Here is a 15,785-nt window from a genome sequence, read left to right as displayed (position 1 = left end):
TTAGCAGGGAGTTAGCTCGCTAGCTTCTATCTAAATACAATATAGCATGTCCTGACTGCGGGGTTTTGGAAACAAATTCAAACGTACAGCTCTGCTATCACTTCCAGCATAAATGAAGACAGAAAACTAAACAGCAGTGACGTTTGTAGGGTTACTGAAGTTTGGCTAGCTGGTATATAATGATGTGCTACGTGACCGCTAGCGACACAGCTATGTTAGCATAATATAAACAAGCTAACTTTTTTTCCACTCGATAAAAGTTAATGTGAGTGTTCTCGGTGGTCAGGAACAAATGTAATCGCATGGCAGGATGCTGTAAAAGGACCAAACTTCAGCCAGGAGAACAACTGAGATAATCCATCCACAATACGAGGTTAGTCATTCATATACTGCTGCATGGGCTGGGCTGTAGTTACATCGTAAGGTTTTAAAAACTGAGCTTAAATAAATGATTAGCGGTAATAAAAGCCGAGGGAGGTCAACAGTGGTCGCTGACTGTTTTAGGAGCTTTTTGAGATCAAATAGAAGAAAATACATAACATTAAACATGTTAACAACACAAAAGCCATATTAAACGCAGACTACTTTAGACCCGGAAGTAGGATTCGTCGCGTCATCACTGAACAACCGGATAGGAGGACTACGTGGCGACCGTGGCTCAGGGGGTTGGGAAGCGTATCTGTAACCGGAAGGTCGCTGGTTCGATCCCCGGGCTCTCTGTCCTGGTCGTTGTGTCCTTGGGCAAGACACTTTACCCTACTGGTGTTGGCCAGAGGGGCCAATGGCGTGATATGGCAGCCTCGCTTCTGTCAGGTTGTGGCTACAACCGTCGCTGCCTCCACCAGTGTATGAATGTGAGAGTGAATGAATAGTGGTATTGTAAAGCGCTTTGGGTGCCTTGAAAAGCGCTATATAAATCCAATCCATTATTACATTATTAAATACCAGAAAAAATCGGAATAATTTTCAAGAAGCGACATTTGTGAATGAAAAATTTTGCAACTATAAATAAGTTGTTAATCCCAAATTCTATTTTTTTTAATTTTCTGTTTGTAGGCCAAATATAATTTCTTGAAAGGTTAGAGAAGGGCAGTATTTTTAGAGGTTAACCAGTACTGAAAATCATCCCCAAAAGATCTGGAACTTTCACATGAATAAAAAAGGTGCTCTGTAGTCTCAATATCAGTATTGCAAAAAGTGCATGCGTTCGTATCTATATTGAATTTCTTGTGAAGATAGTCATTGGATGGATATATGGCATTTAAGATTTTAAAGTGATTTTCTTTTGCTTTAGGTGGAATTGGAAAAGAAAGATACTCAGTCAAAAACCTCGAGTTATAATCTTTAAACAAATATTTTCTTTTTAATTGAGAAGGAAAAAGTTGTTTGATTAGAATTGTCCTTAAAAATGTATTATTGCATGCCTTTCCTTTAAATTCACGAATTATAGAGGAAGAACATGTTAAACTGGCTTTAGCCATCGGAATCATTGCAGGGGGAATGGCTTTCACAACTTTAATGAATTTACTTTGAGTATGAAGCTAAAATTTTATGGCACTCGTTATAAAAGTGTCACAGTTGTGGCTCATTTTGACCCAGCATTTTCAGTTTCTTGTATTTTGGTATTTTTCTGTACAAAACCGTGACAAAAAGCTAACAAAAGCCGGTACTGAAACACACCAACCTAATTACAGCAAACAAAATATCACGTAAGGAAATGTAGGAAAAGATTTTAGGGAACCAAGTTACATAACACTGGTGTGACCATCAGTCTTTGATTCTTCTAAACCAGGGGTGGGCAACTCCAGGCCTCGAGGGCCGGTGTCCTGCAGGTTTTAGATGTGTCCTTGAGCCAACACAGCTGATTCAAATGGCTAATTTACCTCCTCAACATTTCCTGAACTCCAGAGACTTGGTAACGAACTAATCGTGTGCTTCATGTGTGCTGACCAGTGTTGGTCAAGTTACTTGAAAAAAGTAATCAGTAACTAATTACTGATTATTTGCCCAAAAAAGTAATCCCGTTACTAAATAAAATATTTTTTGTGTTTACACTCAGTCTTTCAAATTTCAAGTTAAACGCAGCAGAAAATAAATAAAGTCAAAGACTCAGCGGTCCTGTTGCTCTATTTTCACCTGTAAAGCAGGAGTGGGGCAGGCGGAGGTTTACCCTGGTGCAGGTGTGCCGCTGTCAGTGGAAGAATCCGTGAGTTTCTCTGTGAGTTTCCCATTACGTCGTAGCTACTCGGTGCTTGCTCGGAAGTTTAGGGGTTTTTTTTCGCTGTAAAAAGAAGTTTTCTTCCCACGCACAGCGGACACTAATGTTTTTGTCACTTTTTATGGAATCAAACTCAAAGTAAGGTCAGTACTTCCACGCTTTAAACGCTGCACGCTCATACTCTCTCCGTACTCGATATATGATCCACTGTTGATCTGCACACAGCTGTTGTCACTAACGTCGCACTCGCTTACGTCACTGTCATGAGACATTCTCGCAAAAAATCACGGTTTTAGTAACGCAGTAACGCAGCGTTCCTAGGGGAAAGTAACGGTAATCTAATTACCGTTTTTGCAATAGTAATCCCTTACTTTACTCGTTACTCGAAAAAAGTAATCGGATTACAGTAACGCATTACAAGTAACGCGTTACTGCCCATCTCTGGTGCTGACCAAGGGTGATATCTAAAACTTGCAGGACACCGGCCCTCGAGGCCTGGAGATGCTCACTCCTGTTCTAAACAGTGTCATTTTGATGACTTCATCATCTGACATATATAATATCAGACAACTTTAAGTAAATCTCTTCATACTTTTAGCTAAATGATAAAACAGAGTCCGTTGGGGTTAGCGTAGTGATTGACTAGTTAAATGTAAAAATAGGCATCAAAGAATTTGAAGTAATTTCATTGTTTATTTGTTCTTTTTGTTTTTTTGCTTTGGTAAAGGAATGTTTCTAAAAAATACTCCCTTTTGTTTTCTGAAAGTATAAAATAATATAATATGAACACATTTATTTAACTGAATGATAAAATGATCTTGGTGTTATGCATACAGCAGGCAGCCACAGTTAATCCTTCTGGCCACCAGGGGTAGCTGTTGTTCCAGCTCAGCAACCACAAGACACACACACACTTGCTCCACATGTGTAAAAAGTCTGCATGCTCTCAGACTATGATATTAAAGAGGCAGTTAACAACATGAATGAGTACGTATGTGTATGCAGCAGCCTGACTAGTCTGATCTTACCTATCCTGTGGCATCATGGGAAGTCATCCAGGAACATGCCAGCAAAACTGTTCATACAGTCAGCGTGAACAGATGAAGCAACTGTGTTTGAGCTGGTGTTTAGCTTAGATGTTACTCCTCTCGAAGGACTCTTACAGATCAAACTAGTTACTACTAGTTAGTAGTTTCTACTAATAACCTTAGGCTCGCCTCATGTTCTTTTCTTTAGGGAGGACATATTATGAATCTGTAACGTTACAGTGTTTCTAATCCATTTTTAGATATTCAGGTGTGAAAGTTATCCAGACCTTCAGGCAGTGGCGGTCCTAGCCTGTTTGGCGCCCTGGGCGAGCACTCCCTCTGCCCCCCCCCCACAAAACATAATAAGGATTGTACATTAACATAAAACTGTTGTCGGAACCATACTGAATTTCACCACAGAAACACACACACACACACACATATGAAGAGAGAGAGAGTATGCGTTGTATGCAGACGGCTACCAAACAGCCATCATAATTCGTCATACAATGAGAACAGGACAAATCAACAACTGACAACGACTCATTAATATTAAAATCTGTAACATAATGTATTGTTTGGAGTTTAGTCTGTTACTGTTACTATTTTTACCATTTCTTCTTGGAGCAACTGTAACACACATTATTTCTTTAGGGATTAATAAAGTATTCTGACTCTGATTGGTTCAGGATGAGCTGCCATTATCCAATCACACATCTGCTTACCTGCATCTTTTGCTCATTTCTCCTCCTCTTCTTTTCTCTTTTTTTCTAAACTGAGCACCTGATGGCTTTGAACTTTTCTTGTCCATCTTACGTTGGTTTTAATTTTGCACTCCAGTATGAACACAAATCCCCCAACATGAGGATCACCACAACATAACCTAACACACCTACACCTTAGTTCACAGATTCACTTTGTCTAGGGTTTATTCCTGGGATTTCACACAACCCAGGATTCAAATCATGAATACATGATGGGCTTGGATTTACATCATTATGAATGAAATGTGTTCTATTTGGAAGCAGCAGGGCCCCTCCCCTTTCGATGGGTTGTGTGTGAGACTTTAAATCATCAAACTATAAATTATAAATGTTAAATTGTTATTGATCCTTTACCCCGAGTCCTAAAGTGTATATTTATTTTCTTACTCTTCTTATATTTATTGTTTGTTTACTTTCACTGCTGTAACTGGAGCCTCGTCGTCTCGTCTCTCTATATACTGGACTGTATGTAGCGGACAGTGTTGGTCAAGTTACTTGAAAAAAGTAATCAGTAACTAATTATTGATTACTTCCCCAAAAATGTAATCCCGTTACTTTATTGATTACTTATTTTCAAAAGTAATTAATTACTTAGTTACTTTTTAAAAACACGATTTACAACCTGAATAGGTGATAAAGCGATAGATCTTTCAGCCCAATTCTACTTTTTCTACATAATCCATCATACAAAATGTAATCAAATGGAAAAGTCTCTTTTTAAAACTTGTTTTATTAGTTTTAATCTTTTAACTTTATGCATCAAGCAAAAATTTAATTATATGCAACATTCTCTGACTGGAAGAAATTAGTTTAACATTTAAACCTATTTTCTGCACATTCCAGCACATAAAATAAAATATTTTTTGTGTTTACACTCAGTCTTTCAAATAGATGCAAGTAAAACACAGCAGAAAATAAATAAAGTCAAAGACTCAGCGGTCCTGTTGCTCTATTTTCACCTGTAAAGCAGGAGCAGGGTAGGCGGAGGTTTACCCTGGTGCAGGTGTGCCGCGGTCAGTGGAAGAATCCGCGAGTTTCTCTGTGAGTTTCCCATTACGTCGTAGCTACTCGGTGCTTGCTTGGAAGTTTAGGGGTTTTTTTCGCTGTAAAAAGAAGTTTTCTTCCCACGCACAGCGGACACTAATGTTTTTGTCACTTTTTATGGAATCAAACTCAAAGTAAGGTCAGTACTTCCACGCTTTAAACGCTGCACGCTCATACTCTCTCCTGCACTCGATATATGATCCACTGTTGATCTGCACACAGCTGTTGTCATGAACGTCGCACTCGCTTACGTCACTGTCGTGAGACATTCTCGCAAAAAATCCCGGTTTTAGTAACGCAGTAACGCAGCGTTCCTACGGGAAAGTAACGGTAATCTAATTACTGTTTTTGCAATAGTAATCCCTTACTTTACTCGTTACTCGAAAAAAGTAATCAGATTACAGTAACGCGTTACAAGTAACGCGTTACAAGTAACGCGTTACTGCCCATCTCTGGTAGCGGAGATGACAATAAAGTTTACTTTGACTTCAGCAGCGAGCAGGCGCACCGAGGGCTCTTGCGCTCACTTTTCGCGTATAGAATTTCGAAAAAACATCGGTGCAAATTAGTCTGTATCATGGTGTCGGGTGTTTTCGTGTTTGTTGGGTTGTTTTTATTTTGTTTTATTTTGCGAGTTGGTTATTAGACGCTGCTCCAGCCAGTCAGTGAATCCCCTGCCGCCGCCCTCTCCTCCCTGTGCCGCAAGCAGCAGGCACACCTGGCAAACGGAGGGCGCCCTTACTCCCAGCAAATGGGCGACAGAAAACCGATCGGTGCCTGTGACATTCCCAATATGCGCTGGCTGATGTCGGGGCAGCATGAGTACGAGCAATTTTTTTTTTTGCCGATGCCGCCCCCACCACGATGCCGCCCCGGGCAACCGCCCGTGTCACCCGTATCAAAAACCGCTACTGCCTTCAGGTTTCACGTGGCTCTGAATAGTTTCTGAGGCCTTTTTCCTACTTTCAGGATGTCTCTGATTTTCTTATCGACTTGTGACAGCACTCTGCAATACAGCCTTGAGTAGTATTATAGGTGTCTAATGTAACATACTGTAACACACACATACAAAAAGATTCTAGGTCTGACCAACCATCTAAGCCATGGGCAAAAAGATAACAGTCAATAAAATTCTAAAAGAGAATTTATTGACAAATAATCAAGAGATTCAATTCAATTTTATTTATATAGCGCCAAATCACAACAAAAGTTGCCTCAAGGCGCTTCATAGATAGAGAAAAACCCAACAATCATATGACCCCCTATGAGCAGCACTTTGGCGACAGTGGGAAGGAAAAACTCCCTTTTAACAGGAAGAAACCTCCAGCAGAACCAGGCTCAGGGAGGGGCGGGGCCATCTGCTGCGACCGGTTGGGGTGAGAGAAGGAAGACAGGATAAAGACATGCTGTGGAAGAGAGACAGAGGTTAATAACAGATATGATTCAATGCAGAGAGGTCTGTTAACACATAGTGAGTAAGAAAGGTGACTGGAAAGGAAAAACTCAATGCATCATGGGAATCCCCTGGCAGCCTATGTCTATTGCAGCATAACTAAGGGAGGATTCAGGGTCGGGGATGGGCGTCCAGGTACACGCCGGCTCACTCCTGGTGGCTGCTTATTGGGGCCTGGAGCCTGGGGCTCGCTCGGGCTCCTTCGGGGGTGGGGTGCCCTCGGCCTCTCGGCCTGGGGCTCGGTCACTCAGGCACGGCTGGCTGCCGGCGGAGCTCACGGGCGCGTCACTGCAACTCCCCCTGGCTTCTGCTCCGCGGCTGCTGAGTGAGCCCTCATCTGGGACTCTCCTCAGCTCTTTCTGGGACAGAGTTTTGATCTCCTCCATACCTGCTTCATGCCCTGGAGGACGGGGCTGTGGCCCCCCCACACTCTCTAGCAGATCATTACATGAAGGAACCTTTTAAAAACAAGCGCGTCCATGCTCACAGGTGTACACACGGGTGCTCACACCCACAAACTACACCCTTTTTGGCTCCTACCTTAAAGCACACTGTGTGCTGTCGATCTTACGTGCTGCACAATAATGTTTAATATTTAGTATTTACTGTTATATTCCCACAGATCATCGTGATGTTGTTTATTATGTTGCTCTCGTTTTCTTCTGCTTGTTTTCTTTTTTCTTTCTCAACAGGTGATCCAGGTGATTGATATTTGTATTTTTTGTCTGCTTATTTTGTTAGTTTTTGTTTTTTTGCCCTTTACCCAAGTCCCTCTTCTCTGCTGTTTTTCTTTCCCTCTTTCTTTCTCCCTTTTCTTTTCCCCAGTCAATGTGTCCCGTATTTAACAAGTAAAAATAAAATAAAATAAACAATAAAAGGTGAATCAAATGGACCATTACGGCAAGACTGGGATGATCCATTCGGTAAAGTAAATCCGTTGGGCATCTTTCTTTGCCTTTAGACAATAATTCTGGTGGCAAAAGAGCCAAACGGGACAGGCAAACAAAAAAAAAAGAAACTCCCACCATGCTGTCAGAGAAGAGCTGATGTTGACGCTTTTGAAGCATTCATGTCATTGGATATTTGAGCTGATAAATGGTAGATCTGAAATCTCTAGATTGTTGCAAAGTGCTTGTTCAAAGTGCTTGAGTTGGGGAATGGCTGCAATCACAGCATTGTAAGATGGCGAAAGATGTACCCTTACCCCCTCCTCGATTCAGAGATGGTCTTTCCCTTTTCCCGTAAATGGCCTCCTTGACTCCGCCCTCAAACCAGCGTTCCTCCCTGTCCAGGATGTGAACATCCTCATCATTGAAAGAGTGTCCACTGGCCTGTAGGTGTAATTGAATTTTGCTGACACATTGAGACAAATCCCGCTAGTGGAGCCATTCAGGTGGAGCTGGAGGACCTGTACAACTTGAATGGACAATTTATACCATCTCATGGTACCAGTAGTGCCAAAGACATCAGTAAAGAGCAAAATTTGCCAAGAAATCAGTCAATGCAATGATCTTTGGCCACTGTTTCACTGTGTTTCACTGTGAACCTGAACTGTACCTGTTGTCAGCAAAACCTGGACTGAAGCATAACTTTGCTGTCTACGAGTATCTGCAGCCAGTGTTGGGGAGTAACGGAATACATGTTACGTATTTAAAATACAAAATATGAGTAACTGTATTCCGTTACAGTTACCGTTTAAAAAGGTGGTATTCAGAATACAGTTACTTTGTTGAAATAAATGGATTACACTGCGGTACTTTCCTGTTTCATTTTGTCGCGGGTCAGGACTGTTTGGGTTTTGTTTGACAGCTACGCTCTTTGTTCCAGGCGGCAGCGTTACGGTTGCCATGGTTACAGGGCGACGCTCTCTCTCTCTTTCTGCGACTGTGTGTTTCCTGGGTGAGAGAGCGCCTTTTCGTTGTTGTTGTTGTGCTAAGCTAACAGGCAGAATGCTACAAGTATAGCTCTAAAGAATGTAGCATCATGGGCAGTGTAGTCCGTGCTGCAGGGAGAATGGACTGCCATACACGTTATGTGTCTGTGAGCGCGAGGAGGGAGAAAAAGGGGAGTGGAAAGGTACGAGTTGTCATCGAGGAAAAACGGGAGCTGGAAGCATGTAAATATAATAATAACCACTGCAGCCAAGAAGAGAGCCTGACGAGCCCAGTTGTAAGTAAGCTATTTAGACTCAACTGTACACTGTGTTCGTGTTTTCCTCCGAAAACAATAAGTTCCGTTGGAGCAGTCTTTCAACGCCTCTCTCTGTCTCTCGCAAGAAAAGTTGACCCACACAACAAAGTAAAGCTATTTTTCGGCTACGAGCCGACAGGGACCCCGCCGTATTAGTCAGAGGTCCCTTTACTACAGTTCGGAGTCGCGGACCTTCAGTAATAGTAATAAATCACACAGCAATAGTACATTCACGTTGTTGTAAAAAGCATGATAATATATTAAGTAATCCAAAGTATTCAGAATACGTTACTGTCATTGAGTAACGTAACGGAATACGTTACAGAATACATTTTGGGGCATGTATTCTGTATTCTGTAATGGAATACATTTTAAAAGTAACCTTCCCAACACTGTCTGCAGCACCAGGTGGACTGTAAGTCTGTGTACCTTTGGTTTAATTGCTATATGTTTTAAATTTTACTTCCAAATTTCCATTTGTGTAATAAATTGCTAGAAATCTGTAAGTTTTGTCATCAACAATGTTGAAAGAGGGGCAGTTGTTTTCTGTTGTGTTAAGAGAATTAAAAGCTGACACAGGAAGTTGGTGTGTCAATAACACATTTTGTCAGTCTTGACTAAAGTCTCTCTGTCTCGTGTCACCTCTCTTGCTGATGGATACAAATTTAAACTCACCCATCCGTGCACACACCACATAACTACTTTGCCATTCTATAAATAAACAAGTAAGTACTGTAACTCACAATGCACTTGTGTGGACTCTTTTTCTGTTGTAAGTTTGAGTTATTTGTCAGAGTAAACTCTTTAATATGAAACCAACTATACTTATAGTAAGAGGGTCAGAGTTTCAGAGCTCACAGCAACTATGAGTATCCTCTATGTGTGAATGACATGTCAGGTTAAATGCATGTGATATGGACCATGTACAAATAGCATGTTAGCAGTGGGACAGTTAGCATTTTAGCCTGCTGATGTTAGCATTTAGCCATCATGGCTGTCCCAGCTGCTTGTTGCTGTTTTCAGTGGGGTTGTTTGTATATTTAAAATATGAGTCAGATTCATTTTTCTCATAAAAAACTAACTAATACTGTTGCTTAACAAGTAAGACGTTAAAGCAGTTTTAAAGTTACAGTATATTCATGGTTTCTGAATAAGTTTTCAAAGATCACTAAATCCAGTTTACACTCCAACAGTCAATATTTCAGGGGTCAGCAACCTTTCTGATGGCGAGTGCCATCAAAAATTCCTCAGAGGTCAGTGTGCCATATGATTGCATTAGCAATAAATGTAATAATCCTCTATATTAACAGTTACACACTATATAGAACCACTTTATATAATTATATTTGTTCGCAGATGTTGGCAGCTATCAGCGAATAGTTATCAGCTATTTTGAAACAATAAAAAAGACTTTTTATCCATAAGAGCCAATGAACTGTACAACAGAAAATGCAAATGCTATTTATGGTCTCCTCACAACAATGATAAGAAAAATAAACTGGGCCAATATGGCATGTTTGTTAATACAGAGATACACATGTTAATGTGATTTTAGATTAACTCACTGCGTGTGGTGTCCAGGGCTGGACTGGGACAAAAAAATCGGCCCGGGCATTTTGACTAGAGACCGGCCCCCCAGGTATTAAAGCCATAAAGCCTTTGAATGAAAACAGATGTTGTGGTGACAGTGATGCACAGTCTTGTTGGTATATGTGTGATTTCTATACATTTTACATCAGATAAAAACTCTGGTTGTAAGATTCAGATAATTATTTAATAAAAGCGAGACATTTTAAATGAGAATAATAAAGTAAAGTATTTCTTTGTGCCCCCCTCTCCCTGTTAATGCCCTACCTGCCCCCCTGGCAACACTTTGCTAGACCCGCCCCTGCACAGTTACCAGCTGTCAGCTACTTAGAAAAGGATCCTGGTGTTATTTGTCTCTCAGAAACAGTTCATAACTTCAACTCATTCATGTCACCTAAAAGGTAAACCTGTTTCTCCATCACTGTTCAGCTCTGATGATTCAGTAAGGACATCTCCTGGTTTCATCCTCATGTTTCCCTCTCACCACATAACCAAACCGACATCATGACCAGCAGCTTTACAGCTGTGGCTCCAGCAAACATCAGCTGATACTAGAAATTAATATTAAATAAATTCTAACAACAGCTGATCAAGCTTAAACGTGCTGCTGTTGTTTAGCGCGACATCGCTGGTTTCCTCTTTCTGGCACAAAGTGGGCGATAAACAAAGAAGAGAGAAAAGCAGATCAGCTGATCATTGATCAGTTTCATGATTGAAGTAGAAACAGGAGAGAAGAAGAGGCAGCTGTGCAGCGTAACGACAGAATAAATCCAGCTTTGTGTCTTTTTCATTCTAGCTAAAGTTCGGGACAAACTGTTCCTTTTCAGCTCAACACGAAACGCGTAATATTTTCTCTGAATACGAGACGATTCCGTTTTTCACGGGACGGTTGGCAACTCTGCTAACTAACCTTATGAATAAAGTTCACTATCAGTAACATCATAGCACCCACCCAGCTGTATAGAAACTCTGTCATGCTTTTTTTTTTTTTTTTTTTTTTTTTTTTTTTTTTAACTCTGTCATGCTAGCTAGTAGCAGTACGAGTTATTGTAACTGACTGTAAAAAGTCAGCACAGCTAAAATAAACTCCACCTGAACTTGGTTTATATCGACTAAAGTTAACTGGCCCAGACACCCACATAGATTATACAAAGGATAACTATACATTCTTCTCTGACTCCCCAGGTGCACGCTGTAATGAGACATGGCTAGCTGTCTCTGTGGCTGAAGTTTTATCATATCTGGAGGAACACACACACAGTTCAAGTTCGAGCGGAGAATCGATCATTGTTCCCCCAGAAGGTGTATTAAATGATACTGACTGGGGGGAGTTAGTTAAATCACACATGGTCACGCGTCTAACTAGAGCAATCCCTAACGGTTATTGGTTGTGCAATAATACTCTTAGATTAGCTTTACCTGTTAATTGGACCGGTACCTGTGGTCTAGTGACCGTTGATGTATGCTGTACTTTCATTCCCAATAATACCGCCCCTAACGGTTCATTCACACAAGCTATGAATAGACTTGAAGCATTGCAGATAGAACTAATTGCCAATACAGGCCACGGTCAGTGGCTAGATAAGTGGCTACAGGACACGTTTGGAAAATGGAAGGAACTAATTGTAGCCTTTGTAACCGTTGCAGCATGTATTATTTGTTTTTGATGATTATTGTCTGTTGTGTGATACCATGTATACGCTCTCAGAATTTTTGATATTAAGCTTGCTCGAAGGACCAGTTACATTTATGATTTGTTTCACATTTATGATTTGTCTTTATATTATGTTATTACATTCTGTCTTTATACTATGTTATCATTTCATGATAAAAGGGGGGAACTGTTGTGATATTTTGATACCATGGTAGCATTTACAGGATATTGTTTTATAGTGATATCATACATGAAACTGTTACTCAATAAGGCCCATTTACTAGTTGTTTTTCTCTTTCTCTCTGACCCATGTATTAATGTGTAAGAATCACAGGATGGTACCTCAAGGTTGAAAACACCACAGAGATCACTCCCTTACTCCCATCCTCCCTTCTTTATCTCTTAGAAAAAGGCTTGTTAAAGGCCAGGTGGTTCGTTTCAGAATTCACTAATGAAAGAACTCTGTATTCTATGTCTAGGAGTGTATTTTGCTGGGATGATCATAAATTGTAGCTGAACTGATAAACTACACAAAGGATACTTCTTTGCTCACAAGGAAGGAAGACGTTTCCTTATTTGGTCTGTACCGGTTTGAACTGAGAATCTGCTGACACACGAACCTTTTTCCTCTATATAAACTGTTGTATGATAAATAAACCTTTGAGTCGATTTGGGAAGGCAACCTGAAGCAGTCTGTGTTTCCTTGTTCTCCCAAGCTGCTCCCGACGTCGTAACTAACCTAGCTGAGCGGCATACCTGAGTGTTACTTTGAATAATTAGGAGTCTTATAAGGAAAGGACAAAACTCTGCTTATCGGTGCTCACGCCTTGGAGGGAAACCGGGACGGAGATTTTCTCTTCAAGCAACATAATAAAAACAACACCATCACAATAAACTAACTAACAGTAGATACTAAATATTACATGTTATTGTTTTTTTATTTTTTTTATTTCACCTGTTGAGAATGAAAAAAGAAAACAAGCAGAAGAAAACGAGAGCAACATAATAAACAACATCACGATGATCTGTGGGAATATGACAGTAAATACTAAATATTAAACATTATTGTGCAGCACATAAGATCAACAGAACACAGTGTGCTTTGAGGTAGGAGCCAAAAAGGGTGTAGTTTGTGGGTGTGATCACCCGTGTGTACACCTGTGAGCATGGACGCGCTTGTTTTTAAAAGGTTCCTTCATGTAATGATCTGCTAGAGGGTGTGGGGGGGCCACAGCCCCGTCCTCCAGGGCATGAAGCAGATATGGAGGAGATCAAAACAACTGTCACGGTCCGCGGAGGCAGACCGTGCGGAAATGTGTGTGGTGGACCCAGGAGCGAACACAAGCGAGGATGCAGGAGTGGAGTTAAACAAAAGCGAGCCTTTTATTCTGGCTGATGAAAGGAACAAAACAGAGTGAGGGCAGCATAAGAGTAATAGTTCAAACAGAAACCTAAACTGGACATAAACTAAGGAAAAGCTATGGCTGGAGATACGGAACACAGGGGGTGGTAACACAGACGACGCGACACAGACTACATGAAACACAGAGACTAAATACACAAGAGGGATGATCAGGGGAAGTGGCCACACATGGGAACACAGCTGACACAGATAAACATAACAAGACAAGCTCGGAATGTTGCCTTCAGAGATGGAGACGAGGCGAGCCTGAGGACAGCTAGGGCCAACCTTTCCCGTGGCATCAGAGAGGCTAAGAGACAGTACTCCAGGAAAATATCTCATCACTTCAAAGACAGCAGAGACTCACGGAGCCTGTGGCGGGGCATTCAGACCATCACAGATTACAAGCCCCCACCACAGACCTGTGATAGCACTATCCCCCTGCTGAACGAGCTGAATACTTTCTTTGCTCGCTTTGAAGTCCAAAACAACACCACTGCACAGAAGACCCCACCCCCTCCTGGTGACCAGGTGATGACTCTGTCCCCGGACAGCGTGAGGAGATCCCTCAGCAGGATCAATGCACGTAAAGCTCCGGGTCCTGACAACATTCCTGGTCGTGCACTGAGAGACTGTGCAGTGGAACTCACTGATGTCTTCACAGACATCTTCAACATATCACTCATCCAGGCTGTCGTCCCCACATGTTTTAAAGCCACCACAATCATTCCGGTTCCAAAAAAGTCATCTCCCTCCTGCTTTAATGACTACCGTCCTGTTGCACTTACTCCCATCCTGATGAAGTGCTTCGAACGACTAGTCATGCAGCACATCAAGACTGTCCTGCCCCCCTCCCTGGATCCCTTCCAGTTTGCGTATCGGCCAAACCGCTCAACCGATGATGCCATCTCCACTGCACTCCACTCAGCACTCACACACCTGGACAAAAAAGACTCATATGTTCGAATGCTGTTCATAGATTTCAGTTCAGCATTCAACACTATAATCCCCCAACAGCTCACACAAAAACTGGTCCAGCTGGGGCTCAACACCTCACTGTGCAACTGGCTGTTGGATTTCCTCACCGGAAGACCTCAAGCAGTACGGGTTGGCAGTAATACATCCAGCACCATCATTCTAAACACGGGGGCCCCGCGGGGATGTGTGCTGAACCCCCTCCTCTTCACTCTGCTGACGCATGACTGCACTCCATCATATAGCTCCAACCTCTTCATCAAGTTTGCGGACGACACAACGGTGGTGGGTCTCATTAGCAACAGGGATGAGACCGACTACAGAAGTGAGGTGAGACGCCTGGCCACGTGGTGTGCTGACAACAATCTCTCTCTGAATGTGGAGAAGACGAAGGAGATTGTTGTGGACTTCAGGAGAGTGCACACCCAACATGCTCCTCTGACCATTGACGGAGCGTCTGTGGAGAGAGTGAGCAGCACCAAGTTCTTGGGTGTGCACATCACAGAGGATCTCTCCTGGACGTACAACACCACAGCACTGGCCAAGAAATCACAGCAGCGTCTCTTCTTTCTCCGCAAACTAAGAAGAGCAGGAGCACCAGCCCCCATCATGTACACTTTCTACAGAGGCACCATCGAGAGCATCCTGCCGAGCTGCATCACTGTGTGGTTTGGAGCCTGCAATGCGTCCTGTCATAGAACCCTCCAACGCATAGTGAGGGCTGCAGAGAGGATCATTGGTGTCTCTCTCCCCTCCCTCCAGGACATTTACAGCACCCGTCTCACTAAAAAAGCCCTTTGCATAGCGGCTGATCCCACGCACCCAATGCAAAGCTTCTTCAAGCTGCTGCCGTCAGGGAGGAGACTGCGGAGTCTCCAGGCCAGGACCAGCAGACTGAAGGACAGCTTCATCCATCAGGCTGTCAGGAAGCTAAACTCCCTCCCGATTCTGCCCCCCTCTCCCCTCTTCTCCACCACGGTCTCACTGAACTCTGTCACACACACACACACACACACACACACACACACACACACACACACACACACACACACTCTCTGACTCACTCACTGGCCTGCACCAGTTACCAGTCACTTTGTGGAGCATTGGACTGCCATTACCTCATAAGACTTTGTTGTTACACTATCTCTTACCGCATACTACTAAATCTCCATTTGCACTATTTGCCTATTTGCACTACTATGCCTCCTTACTTGAATATTGTATATTGTATATTGCATAGCTTTTTTTTTGTTATACGTAAAATTGTATTGTATTTATTTACATTTTTACTTTTTAATTATTTTATTTGCATTTTTTAATCACTAGGGTTTGAGAGTAACGAAATTTCTATTCTCTGTATGTCCTGTACATGTGGCAGAATTGACAAATAAAGTTGACTTGACTTGACTTGAAGACATGGCAGGAGTAAACAACACTGACGGGAGACTGTCAAAGTAAAACAGGAAGTAC

At 42.1% G+C, this 15,785-nt stretch overlaps 1 long non-coding RNA gene across 1 annotated transcript in view; it reads right to left on the bottom strand.

Moving 5' to 3' along the window:
- LOC309708679 overlaps positions 1 to 15,785 on the bottom strand; it is a 255,636-nt gene that overhangs the window by 29,822 nt on the left and 210,029 nt on the right. The window lies entirely within an intron of this gene.

Source organism: Aulonocara stuartgranti, assembly GCF_965226115.1.
Source record: "Aulonocara stuartgranti genome assembly, chromosome: 6".
NCBI lineage: Eukaryota > Metazoa > Chordata > Actinopteri > Cichliformes > Cichlidae > Aulonocara > Aulonocara stuartgranti.
The sequence above is the reverse complement of the archived record's forward strand: the minus strand, read 5'-3'. Positions and strand labels throughout refer to the sequence as shown.